Raw genomic sequence first — 13746 nt, 5'->3', positions numbered from 1 at the left:
GAATACTGAAGCCGATTAAGCTTGAACTCGAGCTCGATACTGTTCATCACGAGACGAGCGAGTACAAGATACTCAGCTCAACTCAGCTCGTATACATCCCTATATGCAGTGATTGCAATGCTTGGTGGCTGGTTGTGAAGTGTGGGCATGTTGAAGTTGCTGCAACAGAAAGTTGCTTTCTTTTGTGTGTGTGCGGTTGTTTAGAGGAGAATTTTGTGAAGGTGCTGGCTGTGGAGCTGTAATTAATTGCTGCATTTTTTTGTTGTTCCATGGACAGTTCTACAGGTTTTGCAATTCTTGTTAGCTAGAGTGAAGCATCCTGGGGAGGCTACTTGGATGTCCCAGCTGTTCAAGACTTGCAGTTTCCGAGAGTGTTTTTTCTAGAGTTGCAACTCAATTGTTTGCATTTTGCAACTTGTGCGTGTTGTTCAACATCTAAAAACTGATTTTTTCTGCAGCCAGCAGTGTATCGAGCTCGAGTCAATATCAGGCTCGTGAGCTCGTTATCAAGCCAGCTTGAGCTCGACTAAGCTAAAATGCTATTATTATTTTATATTAATACAAAAAAAAAAATCATTTTGTGCGAAGAGGGGATACAAAAGGGATAAAATATCCCTCAAATCTCAAAGGAAAAACTAAACAAAATACTTGTTTAGGTGAGCAAAAAGACAGATCAGCTATACAGTCGATCTATTCAAATTTGTTATAAGGAAACTGGAAATGATTTGCGTAAACGCCTTAAATACTAAAAGATTTTGCGAAATATTTACCTAACCCCGCAGACAATTATTACTGAGAGTAGAATTTGGCAAATTAATCATATTTCATTTTGTCATCGCTCCGACAAGTTGATACCTATAACAAAATATCTTTGCAGCCAGTTCAGAAGACGATATGAACATATCCAATCCTTTCAAGACACAAGTCTTCTCATTCTACATTCTACTGATAGCATATCCTGATTTGGTAAAGAAGCACGTATATATATATATATATATACACCACATAGCAAAAGGGTATCATTGCTTATCCTTATGACTACAAAGTAATATTCTATCAGAAGAGCTCCATCAACTGCTGTGAAAAATCTGCATCAAACATTCACAAGTTCAAACAATTTAGACATAATGTGGGGAAATAGAACTTAAAAGAAAATAAATAATTTTCTGCACAAAAATTTGAAAGTGGAAATTAACAAATTTAATCTCTTCTACTGAGAATGAGGGAGTAGACAGTTAACCCGTGTGCATGCATTTATTGTTGACAACTTTATCAAGACACAAGTATAAAATTTAATCCCGGAAGACAAGTTTTTACAAATAAGATGAAATATGGAAGTGTCTTAGTTTTTAATTAAAAGAAGAAAATGTCTCGAAGCTTCTTAACTACACTTCTCATGTTATAGAAATCCAAACTTCGGTGATTGTAAAGCTCATTTCGCGTTATATATCAGTGGTTAGTATCCATACAAATACAACATTAAAATATTATAAAATACTGAAAACAATACCTTGAGAATTGCCGGTGTGGTCTGGAACTCCTGCCAGATATCTGATGAGCAGCAAGATCCAAATTTAGAAACTTAGCAGCAAGGTGGCCGCACCAGCAGCAATATGATGGGGTTTAAACTGAAGCCATAAGAGCTCCCGCCTGCAAAACAAAACAGTAAACTTTAATAAGACTTATAAAATTAGCAAAATTACTATTGTCAGAAACAGGCGGAGAAAATGTCAAACCATCGGGGCAACACTAACATGAATAGGCAACATCCTCTACACATAACATATATTGTCACATTGACAGAAACCACCCGCTACAAGGGTCCATGAGATAAAACTACAAACATAAATCTAAAAGCTAAGAACAAGAAAATCAAGCACTGGTTCCAAGTAAAGTCATTTTCTTACCAACTAAAAAGCACCATCCAGGTAGATATATTCCAAGAACCTCTGCAGGATTGCTGATAGAGTACGAAAACTATAGCAAACAGTAATATTCATCTACAGAACACATCAACTCCAGACCCAGTTCTGCTGCAGGGGCCTTTTAACTCCAGAAACATATGCAATAAAATAACAAATCAAACAGGAAGTAGCAACAAATCGTAAACAGTTAAATTTCTCAAGGCAAGTGTTTGTGTCTTCGATCAATTGGACAGGCTTGTTGACATGCATGCTCTGATGTCCTGGAGCATACATATACATATTACACAAACCCTCAACTGAAGGCTATCACATGAGATAAAACTAAGAAATTTTCTATTACAACATATATTTTTCTATATTTATTTTCATAATATAGTAGGTAGATTATATCCCAAGTGTAGGAACTTTCAAGAATATTACAACAGTGAGATCTGGGGGGAACAATATATACAATTTAAACCAAATTATTTCTGCGTCTTAGGCCCCAGAAAAATAATTCAACCTCCACCATGATACGTGCACAGAGAGCCGTGAGGGTGATCCATCAAATTTTAAAAATCAGAACTACTGAGATTTCGATTGACACCATTTTTAACTCCAAATAGTAGTTGTGATTATTGACACGGATTTACATATAGAGAACTCCAAGAATTACAGTAACCAGGACTGAAAAGGATATTTTAAGCAAGGGAAGTGTGTTCAAAGAAAAATGTTTCTGTTTGAAAGCAAGGTGAAGAATATTATTCTTGCGGGAGGAAGTACCAGTATCAAATTTACAACAATGTCTTAGCAAATTGCCCCACAAATTCACCGTCTCATCTGACTCTTCTGGAATTAATCTGGATATACAAAATGACTTTTCAGGAGTAACAAATGACTTCAATTCTCAGGGTTGATTAGGCAATTGTTCACTCGTTATAGAGAAGCCTTTTGTAAATATGCAACTGTCATAGAAGACAATGACCTCTAGACAGTTGCAAAGTAGGGCTGGACACGGACCAGGTCATATGATGTATTATCTAATCAGATTGCGTCAAATTCAGCAATATACAACTCAGACTGGAGACTCCCAGCCCATGCCTGAACCTAGGAAGAAATGATAGCCCAAACCCAACAGAGCCAAATGCTTAAGGCATTAATTTCTGAACTACAACATCTACTTCATCTTTATTTGTTTTTAACTTTGGTTCTCAAATGGGTGCAACTAATGTTGCGAAGGCTCAAGGTCTATATATTATTAGCTCAGACCTCAGAAAGACCCAAACAATATCAATCAGACACAAATCTTAGCTTATCCTGCTAGGGAAGTGATTAGCACGGCATGTTTGGTCAGCCCCAAAAAAATACAGATTCCTATACAGCTCTATATCCAACACTGTCCCTTTCTCAGGATTGGCTACATAAGATCATCCGTAATGGTGACCCATAATTAGCTGAGATCATAATGATGATGATATACAAGAATAAAGTAGTGAATAACCAATCAAAATGCTAACAATTTTGCGGGGTGAATTGAAAAAGCATGAGCTGCAAGCAATTATACCACCCCAGCACTATCATTTCTGCATGGAAGGTAATGATCCTTTTGAACTTCAAAGAAATAGCTCATCAACTTATAGGCAACTATTCAAGTGTGTGTATCTTCATGACATGTTAGTGTAAGCATGGAGAATCTAGATACATTTTTAGTGGTTATTTAGGAAGTAATTTACTTTTACTCCTTATCTCTATCCTACTTGTCGTATTGACACAGCGAACTGACATCATCACTAATCTTACTCGTTTAGATGTTTGACATGCAATTAAGATATCAAGAAATGTGACCCATACCTTGTAAAATATTGGAAAAAACAAAAAGCTACCACATATGAAGCACAAAAACAAGTTAGCTGGTCCAAGGACAACAAATTAGAAAAGCGATTCAGAAGTAAAGAAAAAACAAAGACGAATACAATGTTCCATGAAAAAATAAAGGATACACAAATACTTGAAGCCCTTCAAAATCCTGATTTCATCTGAGACACCCAAAAACTGATAGAAAAATAGGATAATTAAACCCCACCCAAAAAAAAAAAAAAAAAAAAAAAAAAAAATTCTGGCTGACAACCTGCCCAAACTGGCTGAAATCGATCAACCGTCTATAACTTCACCTTTGCATCATACACATAATTGCTAGAGAAAATAAGAACAAATGTTCAGACAAAAGTTTATTTTGCGTATAAGAAATATTAGGATGGAGAGGGGAAAAATGAAAAACAAATGAAAGAGAAGTCTGATGCAATTTGAGGAGGGGTATGGGTGTAGGAACCTTAACTTTCTAAAGTATTTCTAAGGGACATTCAAACAGCAAAATGGACAAAAGGTTTTCAATTAATTATTTTCTTAGTCACAAGGCTGGTTTCTTTTCCCTTTTTCTTTCTTTCTCTTTTTCTCTTCATTAAGGATGCCTCATCCTTATCCTTTTATCTTTTCCACCCTCTGCTATATAAGAACATTGTCTTCATGTGCTAAAAGTTAAAAGAAAAAAGAAAAAAAAGCAAGTTAAGCAAAAAATAGACATATTTTGGGTAACCTATCATACATGCATGTTATTGGGCTAGAAAGTAGAAACCCAAAAAAGTGATAGCCCGATACATAGATAACAGGTAGAAAAGTTCATGAAATTTTATTTCTACAAATATATGTATATACACCATGAATTTTTTCTTAAAAAATCTAGTCATATTTTGAAAATTGTGTAACACTGATTCCTCCAAAAGGTTTAACAAAAATGAAAACAGAGTATGATTGCGTAAATTAAAAAAAAAACTAAAAAAATTGGCAAACCCTCAAAAAATATGGGGTAAAAAGAACCATACATGAAATATTAGTCCACTTAAGTCAATGGTTTTGGTCTATATCAATGAGAATACACAGCATGGCAGAAGTTGCCAGATTTCAAAAACTTGAGTTTGTAAAAGTACCAAATAGAGATCATTTTAATAAAAGTGAACTTTAAAAAAGAAGAATTTAAAAGTAAAATCAGACTGGCATCAGAGGTTCTGCAGCTTCTTTACTAGCTCAGACCAAGTTTATAGGGTATGCATCTTAAAGTGATCAACAATACATCAGCAGGTCAACTTCAACTTTAAAAACAAAACTTTCCATGAACAGCATATCAATCCGCCAGCTAACAGTATCAAACACGTGAGCATGCTAATTGTGTAGCCCCTGCAATATTATGCCATGCCAAAGAATCAATATCCCATGCCAGAATAACTATGCAGAGTTGCGGCTCTGAAGAAGAAAATGATTGACACAATTAGCACCCACATTTGAACCAAAAAAGAGTGGAAGTGTATCCTCAAGCCCTTACTACCCGAAAAACTCAGTCGGCTAACTGGTGAGATCTGAAACCACCACTAGCCCCAATATATAAAAAGATAACACAATCAAGAGCAAGATCACTTCCTTGTTCCTAAATTAGGTTCTGTGTGAATACTCCAGCAACTACAAAAATCCATACCAAACAGGGACCTGAGGAGAGAGCAAAATCAGAATCATAGTACAAAAGTGACAAAAAAATAAAAAAATGAAAGACCATAGTGTATAGAATCAAAGTGAACAACTGTACTAGATAGTCACATCGTAATTCTACTTGAAGTGATCATTACAAATGCATTGTACCTGTCAGATAAAAGCTCAATAATTACAAGATCATTGAAAACATAGAAAGTTTTGAACCTACCCTTCACTGACCAAGTTTAATGCCACATCACCAAAACAGTTTGTGAAAGACCTAATTTGTAGAATGGATGTCAGAGGACCATATGGATGTTGCACGTTTAGTTCAAAATTTAGAGTAGTCAGTATCATTTGCTCAGCCTCAGTCACCCGTCTCGATACTGCTCAACCAGTCCTGTTGATACAAAATTAATTTATGTCAGTACACTAAAAACCTTACTTTCTTAAGTTCACATCAGCTACAGGCATATTGGCATGCTAATTGAGTAGAATCCCTGAAAGTTTCTAAAATTCTGCATAGATACCTTAATTACCAGACAGCATTAACTTTAAAATTAATAAAAAAGTTAAACAAATGAGCAGAAACTCTAATGAAGTCAATCCATGAATCAATTGCCTAACACTTGTTCCTATAACCCTTTTACATGTTAAAACAGGGGAGTTCAGAGACAGAACCACTCACAACAGGAAGCAGATAGGACAAGAGAGTAATATCCTGCTTAGGGAAATTTCCGAAGAGGCTCTCACTACAACGTTTAGAGGACGGTGTCTCCTCAGACTTTGCACAGAGAAGAGAGCAGCAGTGAAATCAACCGTTTCAAAATCAAATCATTGAAAAATATATATACCATGAAACTAAAGCCACGAAATGAGTAGAACCAGTTTTTCGACACATTTACACAGTACTATAGTTCTTGGAAACAAGCCTCCAAGAAATAGCAGAACATAAACTGAAACTTTGGATGAAAGAATTGGTAACTTACAAATCGATCGTGGCAGGCAGTGTGATCGACGGACAAAAAACCGGTGGCATAAAACCATGGCAGTGCCAATGGTGGTCTGTGGTCTGTAGAATAGAATTATTGTTATATAAAAGGGCAGGAGAAAACTACAGAAGATGAGGATATAATCACCACAAGTGATAGGTTACAAAGCCCATACAGTAAATAAAAACAAATCACAAAATTAAGACATGCAGATAGAGAGCTTACAATTCAAGTCGGAATCCAAGATTCTGAATGAAAGCGCAATATGAATACCGTAAATGGTTTCACGTACTGATCAATACCGTCTTTTGAAGGCGAGTGTCTCTCAATTCATCCCTCGACATAAACACTGGTTCTTCATCATCCAATTTTGAGCGGTCAGTTTACAACGTTGACGTAGAGACTCAGTATTAGATTCAAAGCAGGTGGAACCAAATTGTTGTAGGCTGATGGTGCACCACTTCATATCCTTGGGCTGTGGCAAATAGTTCATTGTGTTATCTCCCCAGGAAGAAGCTGAAAATTTTCTCCTCTTGTATGAGGTGCATTGTCGGGTTGGACATAATTAAAATGTCCCTGTATTTCCCGGAGTAGTCGTGGAAATCATTATAATTTCTAACATGATTGTAATTCCAACTTCTGTCCTGTTACTATATTGATGAAGTTATTTCTATTGAAAGAGGACCAAAGGCCATCATGGCAGCCATCTCCTTGTGGACGGTAATTTCGCATAAAGACATGTCCCTGTTCAAAAATTGGAAAAAGAAATTGTCAACAACATAGGCATAATTAATTATTAAAAAAAAAAAAAATCAAAGGCAGCTACCTACTTCAAATATCTGGGTAAGATTCAATCTCTCATTGCACCAAACATTTTCTAGTTACTTCAAATTTTGATAAAGCTTAGGGCCTGTCTGATTATAAGTCAGATATAATCTTTGCTCTTGTGAAAAATCCAAAAGAAGCACCTTTAGTCGAAGGTTTAGAAAAAACTTTTCCATAAAATTTTAAAACTAAATTATGCTGTAGAACAATACAAGTCTTTGTTTGTGTTTTCCAACGGACTGCGTCTAAACAGCATCCAAAACCTAAATTAACTGTTTCGAATACACACGAAGCTCAATAACGTAAAAGAACTGAAAATTTTAAATTTTCGATACGGAGAAAAATAAACCAAAACTTTATGAAAATTAATCAGTCATGAATAACCACTTCAATAACAATTATCAACCATTGATTCCGATGAAAAGTATCTCTAATCAGATCAGCTACAATTATCAATAAATTTCCCAAAATAAAACCATTCCAGCAAATAACTTTGGAGAAAAAAAAAAAATTAAAAGCCAAAAAAGAACGATCAACATCGGATCTGTATAAACGATTACAAACAAGAAATACTAAACAGAGAAACAAAAAAAGTCCACACAAAACAACAAAATAATAAAAGATGAAATTCAGCAATTAATTCAGAGAAATTAAATACATTCAAATAGAGGGGAATATTTACCGGATTATCAGAGAAAGAGTGTAGAAAGCTCCGTGATCGAGATTCAAAATAGAAGAAAGAAGGATAAAAAGAGTCAAAGAAATGAAAGAAAACAGATGAATTATACTGTTTAAACAAAGGCGACTTAATTATTGTGGAGATTATCTAAATATTCGGTGGTGGGCTGGTGGTGTTCTTTTCCTTCTTTCTTTTTTTGGCAGCAGTGTTTGGTTTGGTTTGGTAAGCAAGGCAGTAAGGTAAGATAAGGAAAGGTAGTCTTCAGGAAGCTTAGCTAAACAATCCGCGTTTCGAAACTTTCTTCGTGACGATGTCAAATTAGCTTGTACTGGGCTTTGTTTTGGGCTAACTCCTATCCACGAGGCCCAAATAGTGGTGGCCCATTATTTTATAGGGCTGGATCATAAACGTAATCTGTTGAGGGCTGCGCCTCTTGTGACTGGGCCCAAAAACTGAAACTGAAATAGGCCTAGAGGATGTTGTGGACAATGCTCATTTGACTGGATTTTTATCTTACATAGAATGGCGCGGGAAATTGCTTTGAAGTCTTAAATTATCCAAAAAAGACTTAATATACAAAAAAATAATAATCAAATTCATGAAATATGGGGGATATTTTTGAAATTTCAATACTTTAAATCGTGAAGAAGAGCGTATAGAAGAAGCTCTAATTTTCAGCTTCTCGTAAACTGTAAAATTAATTTATTTATAATTATATAAGCACTTTTGAAATATAAACTTAAAAAATAAAATCAAACCTATTTATAACTTTAAAAAAGTTCTTTCGGCTAATAAATAAACTAACAAAGTGACACTAAACTAATATAATTGATTATTTAAGATGAGATTCCTAGTCAAAATATGTTTAAAGTCGTTGGATTCATTTATTGAACTAAGATAATATTTATTATAAAGATCTAAGATGTATTTTATATATAAAATCTAACGATAAATAAGTCATTTATATAATATGTATTGACTAGAGAACTATTACATATACTATATACCATAATTCATAGTTATCCTCACCAAAACCTTTACATCGCACACTAGAGCAAATAAATAACAAATAATCTACAGCGTCATATACGGGTTGAGAAATATTACATTTATAAGAAATAACAAAGTAATATGCAAAAAATAAATAGAGAGTGAATATAATGATTTGACTTTTTGTTTCGCTCTAATTCATTTTTGTCATCTTATTTTGTATGAAAATTTTGTAAGTATGTATATTGTGCACCATCTCACCTCAAAGTTCCAACTTGGTAATAAAAGCACAACTCAAATCTACTATGTCTAAACTGAAAAAATAAAAACCGATCTCCTTCCTCTTTCGAGTGTTTATCCATACATAAACAAAAATTATGTATAGAACAAACAACAAGCATATGTGTAAGGTTTAATTATAAGGAGTAATGAGAGCTAAGGATTATTCACTAAATAATATTTCTTCTCAATTTAAAATTGTTGCTACAAAATCTCGTAACAACTAGAGATATTCAATCAACCCTCATGGAAGTGAGTAAGATGTGAGTGTAATTATGAATAATCAGCAAAATATAAAGAATAAAGCACAAGAATCAGTTTTTAAAGTAGTTTAGCGAGTTAAAATCAAACCGTCCACTATTTTTATTGATATGTTTTTAGGCAATTACAGTAAGAGTATATTCTTTCAATATTGTCAACCCCTTACAATGTTTTTAGGGGTATGGTGGAATTAAGCTGTTACAAGAGGGATTTTAAGGATAATGCCATGATTTTTGGTATAGTTATTATGCTGAGATTACAAGGAGTCAATGCAGTCATCTTTTCCTTGATTTTAAGGGATAACGCTTATCAATGGTGATAGGCTATCCACGATCGGAAGATACTACCAAAAAAGCTCACCTCACCTTGGACATAGCTTGCTCAATTCAACGGTATTTGCATTTTGCTGAAGGTAGTTTGTTTCCAAAGAATGTTGGTGCTCAATGAAATAGAATCCCTTATATTTACTTTGTTATATCACCGAAATGCATGCATTTTTCTGAGTTTATTTTGCCAGTATTAAACTAAATTTGATCCCAAAATGTGGAGGTTATTTTTCCTGTATCACCAAAGTCATGATGACAGCTAGTATACATATATATGGAGGCTATTTTTTGGATGAATTCTGAATTAGGGTTTGTTAGTTTAAGATTTAAACATGGGATCTAGTTAATAAATTCGACTTAACCAAAAGAAAAGTGATTATAATTTGCTGAAAATGTGTGATCCACCATTATCATTTTAAACAAATGGTTGCATAAATAATAAACAAGACTTGTGAATGCCAAGCAAGGTGGTGACTAATTAGAAAAATAAATCAGACTTGTTAATGTGCTGACATCATCATGCTGTGTGATGACATCACCGGTCCAACCGACGGTTCAACCGGTCCCCTCTAATCTGGTTTTTAAAACAGTGCTAATGGTTGCCAACGGTGGTGACCGACAGCCCGTAGTCTCTTGGGTGGCTAGGGTGGTGGTCGTGGTCTTAGGTAATTTTGTTAAAGTTCAAGGGTAATTTTGTCTTAAAATCTTTAGTATGAGGTTAAACTTATCCATAAATTTATTGTAAATTATTTCAATAACAAGGGCATTTTTTACCAAAAATTTTATTAATAATAAGTAAAATTGTAACAAAAATAATACTACTAAATAATTTTAAAATACCTAAAAAATGGAGGTAATTAAATTATCTCTTGTATTACCAACTGTACTTACTACTAATTTTAGAAGATTACTGAAATCTTATATTATTGGACAACTTAACATAATAATCAAGTAATATAAGATGATATCACCTCAATAATCTCATACTATCCCTAGGACTATAAGCGAGCCGAGCCGGCTCTTGGCTCGACTCGATTATTATCGAGTCAACTCGGCTCGAACTCGGTTTATTAATCGAGTCGAGTTCGAACACAGTGAAGCTTGGCTCGTGGGCTCGCGAGCCTGGTCCAGCTCGCGTAAATACTGTGCACTTACGTAGGGTGCTTTGGTGATTTTTTAAACCATTAGGTATTAAACTGATATTTTCCAGTGAAAAAAGTTTGAAAAAATGATAGTTTTCCCCCCAAAGTGCAAATTCGTATAACATGATACACCAAATCAATTTCAGTTCCCAGTTACCCTAAATCCCAAATCACAAACAAAGACCCCCAAATCGCGAACCAGACACAATTCCTTGCTGTGAAATCGGTAATCTCCGTTGCCATCTCCGATCTCAACAACCAGAAAAAGAGGCCCGAAATCGTAAACACTTTGAAAATCTCTTAAACTTCCAGGTTAGTTTGTGCAGTTTATGTTTTTTTTTTTTTTGGGNAGGAAGATTTAAAGTTTAAAATATACAGAAAAGTAGGAAACTAATTAACAAACACAGTTAGCAGAAACTAAAAGGTGTTACAAAACTAAAAAGCCTAAAAAGTAGGAGTTGACTTGGTCTTGATTCTTGAGTGCGTCCAACCTCTTTATCCAGCACAACAAAAACCTGCAGACCCCAATCAAAAGCTCTATGCTCTTGTGGTACTTTCTGATCTCTCTTAAAGCCACAGTTCCCAGCCTGAAATGGTGCGGCTTCTTCACTCCTCCCGTCGCTGAAGCTAACTTTCGAGCAGTTCTTGGCTAGCTGCTTAAGTAGCGCCTTGCCTCTGGTGGACTTCCTTGCTGTTTGAGTGTTTGTTTCGTGCAAGCCATTTGAAAGGTTGATGATTGAAAGAGTGGTTTTCTATTTAGATTGAGGCTGAGGAAGTGCTGAACTGGCGACGGTGGAGAAGATGGAGTTGAGTTTGTAATGTGATTATGTTAGAGTTAGGGATTTGGCATTTATTTTTTTTATTTATTATTTTTAAATTTCAAACGGGTACTCGCGGGTGTACCTAGACTACTTATTTACAAAACGGGCCAAGCCAAGTACGGGTCCAAAAAAATGGGTCCAGTCTTAAGGACCCATACCCTATATTATTTACTCGGGTATGGGTCGATCCTTGGGTAAGGACCCGTTTTGCTAGGTCTAATGTCAGCATGATGATGTCATTCTAACCTCAACATGACATATAAAAAAATAAAAAATAAAAAGCGGTTCAACCGCTGCGTCGACTGGTTGGACTGGCGGTTTGTAACAAAAAATCCGGTCCAACCACATATCAAACTGGGTCATTTGAAAATTTCAGTTTTTTAGTTGAACCGACCAGGCTCAATCACCAGTTCCTGGTTCAACCGGTTGAATCGACCAGGCCAGGCGAGGTTTTAAAACCATGGTCATCGCCCCACAAGTTATGCTGAGCTACAACTCGCTCCAAGTTGATCGCACATCCTCGTATAACAAAACTAAATTACGACCCTATGGGACATTTTACATGGTTTTGTCCCTTTTTAATTTGAACCATACATTGAATTCGTACGTAGGCAATTGAATCAGGATTCAATCATACATTATAAGTTGTGATAATAAACTCTAAATAATATTCGAATGTCTCTCCTAATTGAATCAGCATAATCTTTTACGTAAGTTATGATCATGGAATATCGGAAGTGAATCCATGATCATTAACTAATGAAGATACTTGTACGTCAAAATTGCAGAAATAGTTCAACATATTCCTCTGCAATGCAATAACTGAACTGGTTTCTCTATGAATGAGCCAATAAAATATTGAAGGATCTCAGTTTCAAGGAACACATAGCGGAGGTCACGTGAGAAAGAAGCATCGACGCTGGCCATGATATTATCGTATTTTAAAACACTGTTTAACCATTAGATTATTCATTGAAACTGTACTATGATTATCGATTTGTGCAGTGAGATTAGATTCTGAAGGAGAAGATTAATCGACAATTTGACATTAGAAAAAAGTTCAATTTTGTTTAAACCTTANAATATCGGAAGTGAATCCATGATCATTAACTAATGAAGATACTTATACGTCAAAATTGCAGAAATAGTTCAACATATTCCTCTGCAATGCAATAACTGAACTGGTTTCTCTATGAATGAGCCAATAAAATATTGAAGGATCTCAGTTTCAAGGAACACATAGCGGAGGTCACGTGAGAAAGAAGCATCGACGCTGGCCATGATATTATCGTATTTTAAAACACTGTTTAACCATTAGATTATTCATTGAAACTGTACTATGATTATCGATTTGTGCAGTGAGATTAGATTCTGAAGGAGAAGATTAATCGACAATTTGACATTAGAAAAAAGTTCAATTTTGTTTAAACCTTAAGTACATCGAAACCAATTAGCATTAAACTCGAGAACTAGACGTGATCATATCGAGGAACATTGAGAAATTAAGTAAGTCTTTGATCAATGAATTTGATCGACCAGTAGGATTATTACACTTGTCCAATGATGAGGGAGTTACACATTTCGATTCTTCTTCTTTAATTTAATGAACTTGTTTTTTGGTATTACATTTGCTTTCTCTGGGCTTAATTAGTTAATTAATTACTTTGAAGAAATTTATGATTTAAACTGCGCATGCAAGATCTATATACTGGCCCTGAAGATCTTGAACAGCTAAGCGGACGATCATTAACCAGTGTTAATTTGTTGTTAAAAACAAATTATAAAACAAAAAGCCAATCCCCAGTCTGCATGCGTTTCATGTGTTTCAAATCATAGTTATATCTATCTTATTCTTGACTAAATAACCTTATTAGTTTAAGTATATGTAAAATCAAAATATTTTTCATAAATTACAAAAATAAAATAAAAAATACACATATATAACGGAATTATTATAATATAATGTCATATCTTTCAGTGAGTCGATTTTTTGTCCTAAGACCTTCTG

The 13746-nt window shown here is 34.8% G+C and overlaps 1 pseudogene; it reads right to left on the bottom strand.

Moving 5' to 3' along the window:
* Positions 1–1070: 1070 nt before the first annotated feature.
* Positions 1071–12200, bottom strand: LOC116135067 (annotated as a pseudogene).
* Positions 12201–13746: the final 1546 nt, after the last annotated feature.

Source organism: Pistacia vera, unplaced genomic scaffold (genome assembly GCF_008641045.1).
Source record: "Pistacia vera cultivar Batoury unplaced genomic scaffold, PisVer_v2 Contig293, whole genome shotgun sequence".
NCBI classification, from domain to species: Eukaryota; Viridiplantae; Streptophyta; class Magnoliopsida; order Sapindales; family Anacardiaceae; genus Pistacia; species Pistacia vera.
Note: the sequence above shows the minus strand (reverse complement) of the source record. Positions and strands in the feature narration are given on the sequence as shown.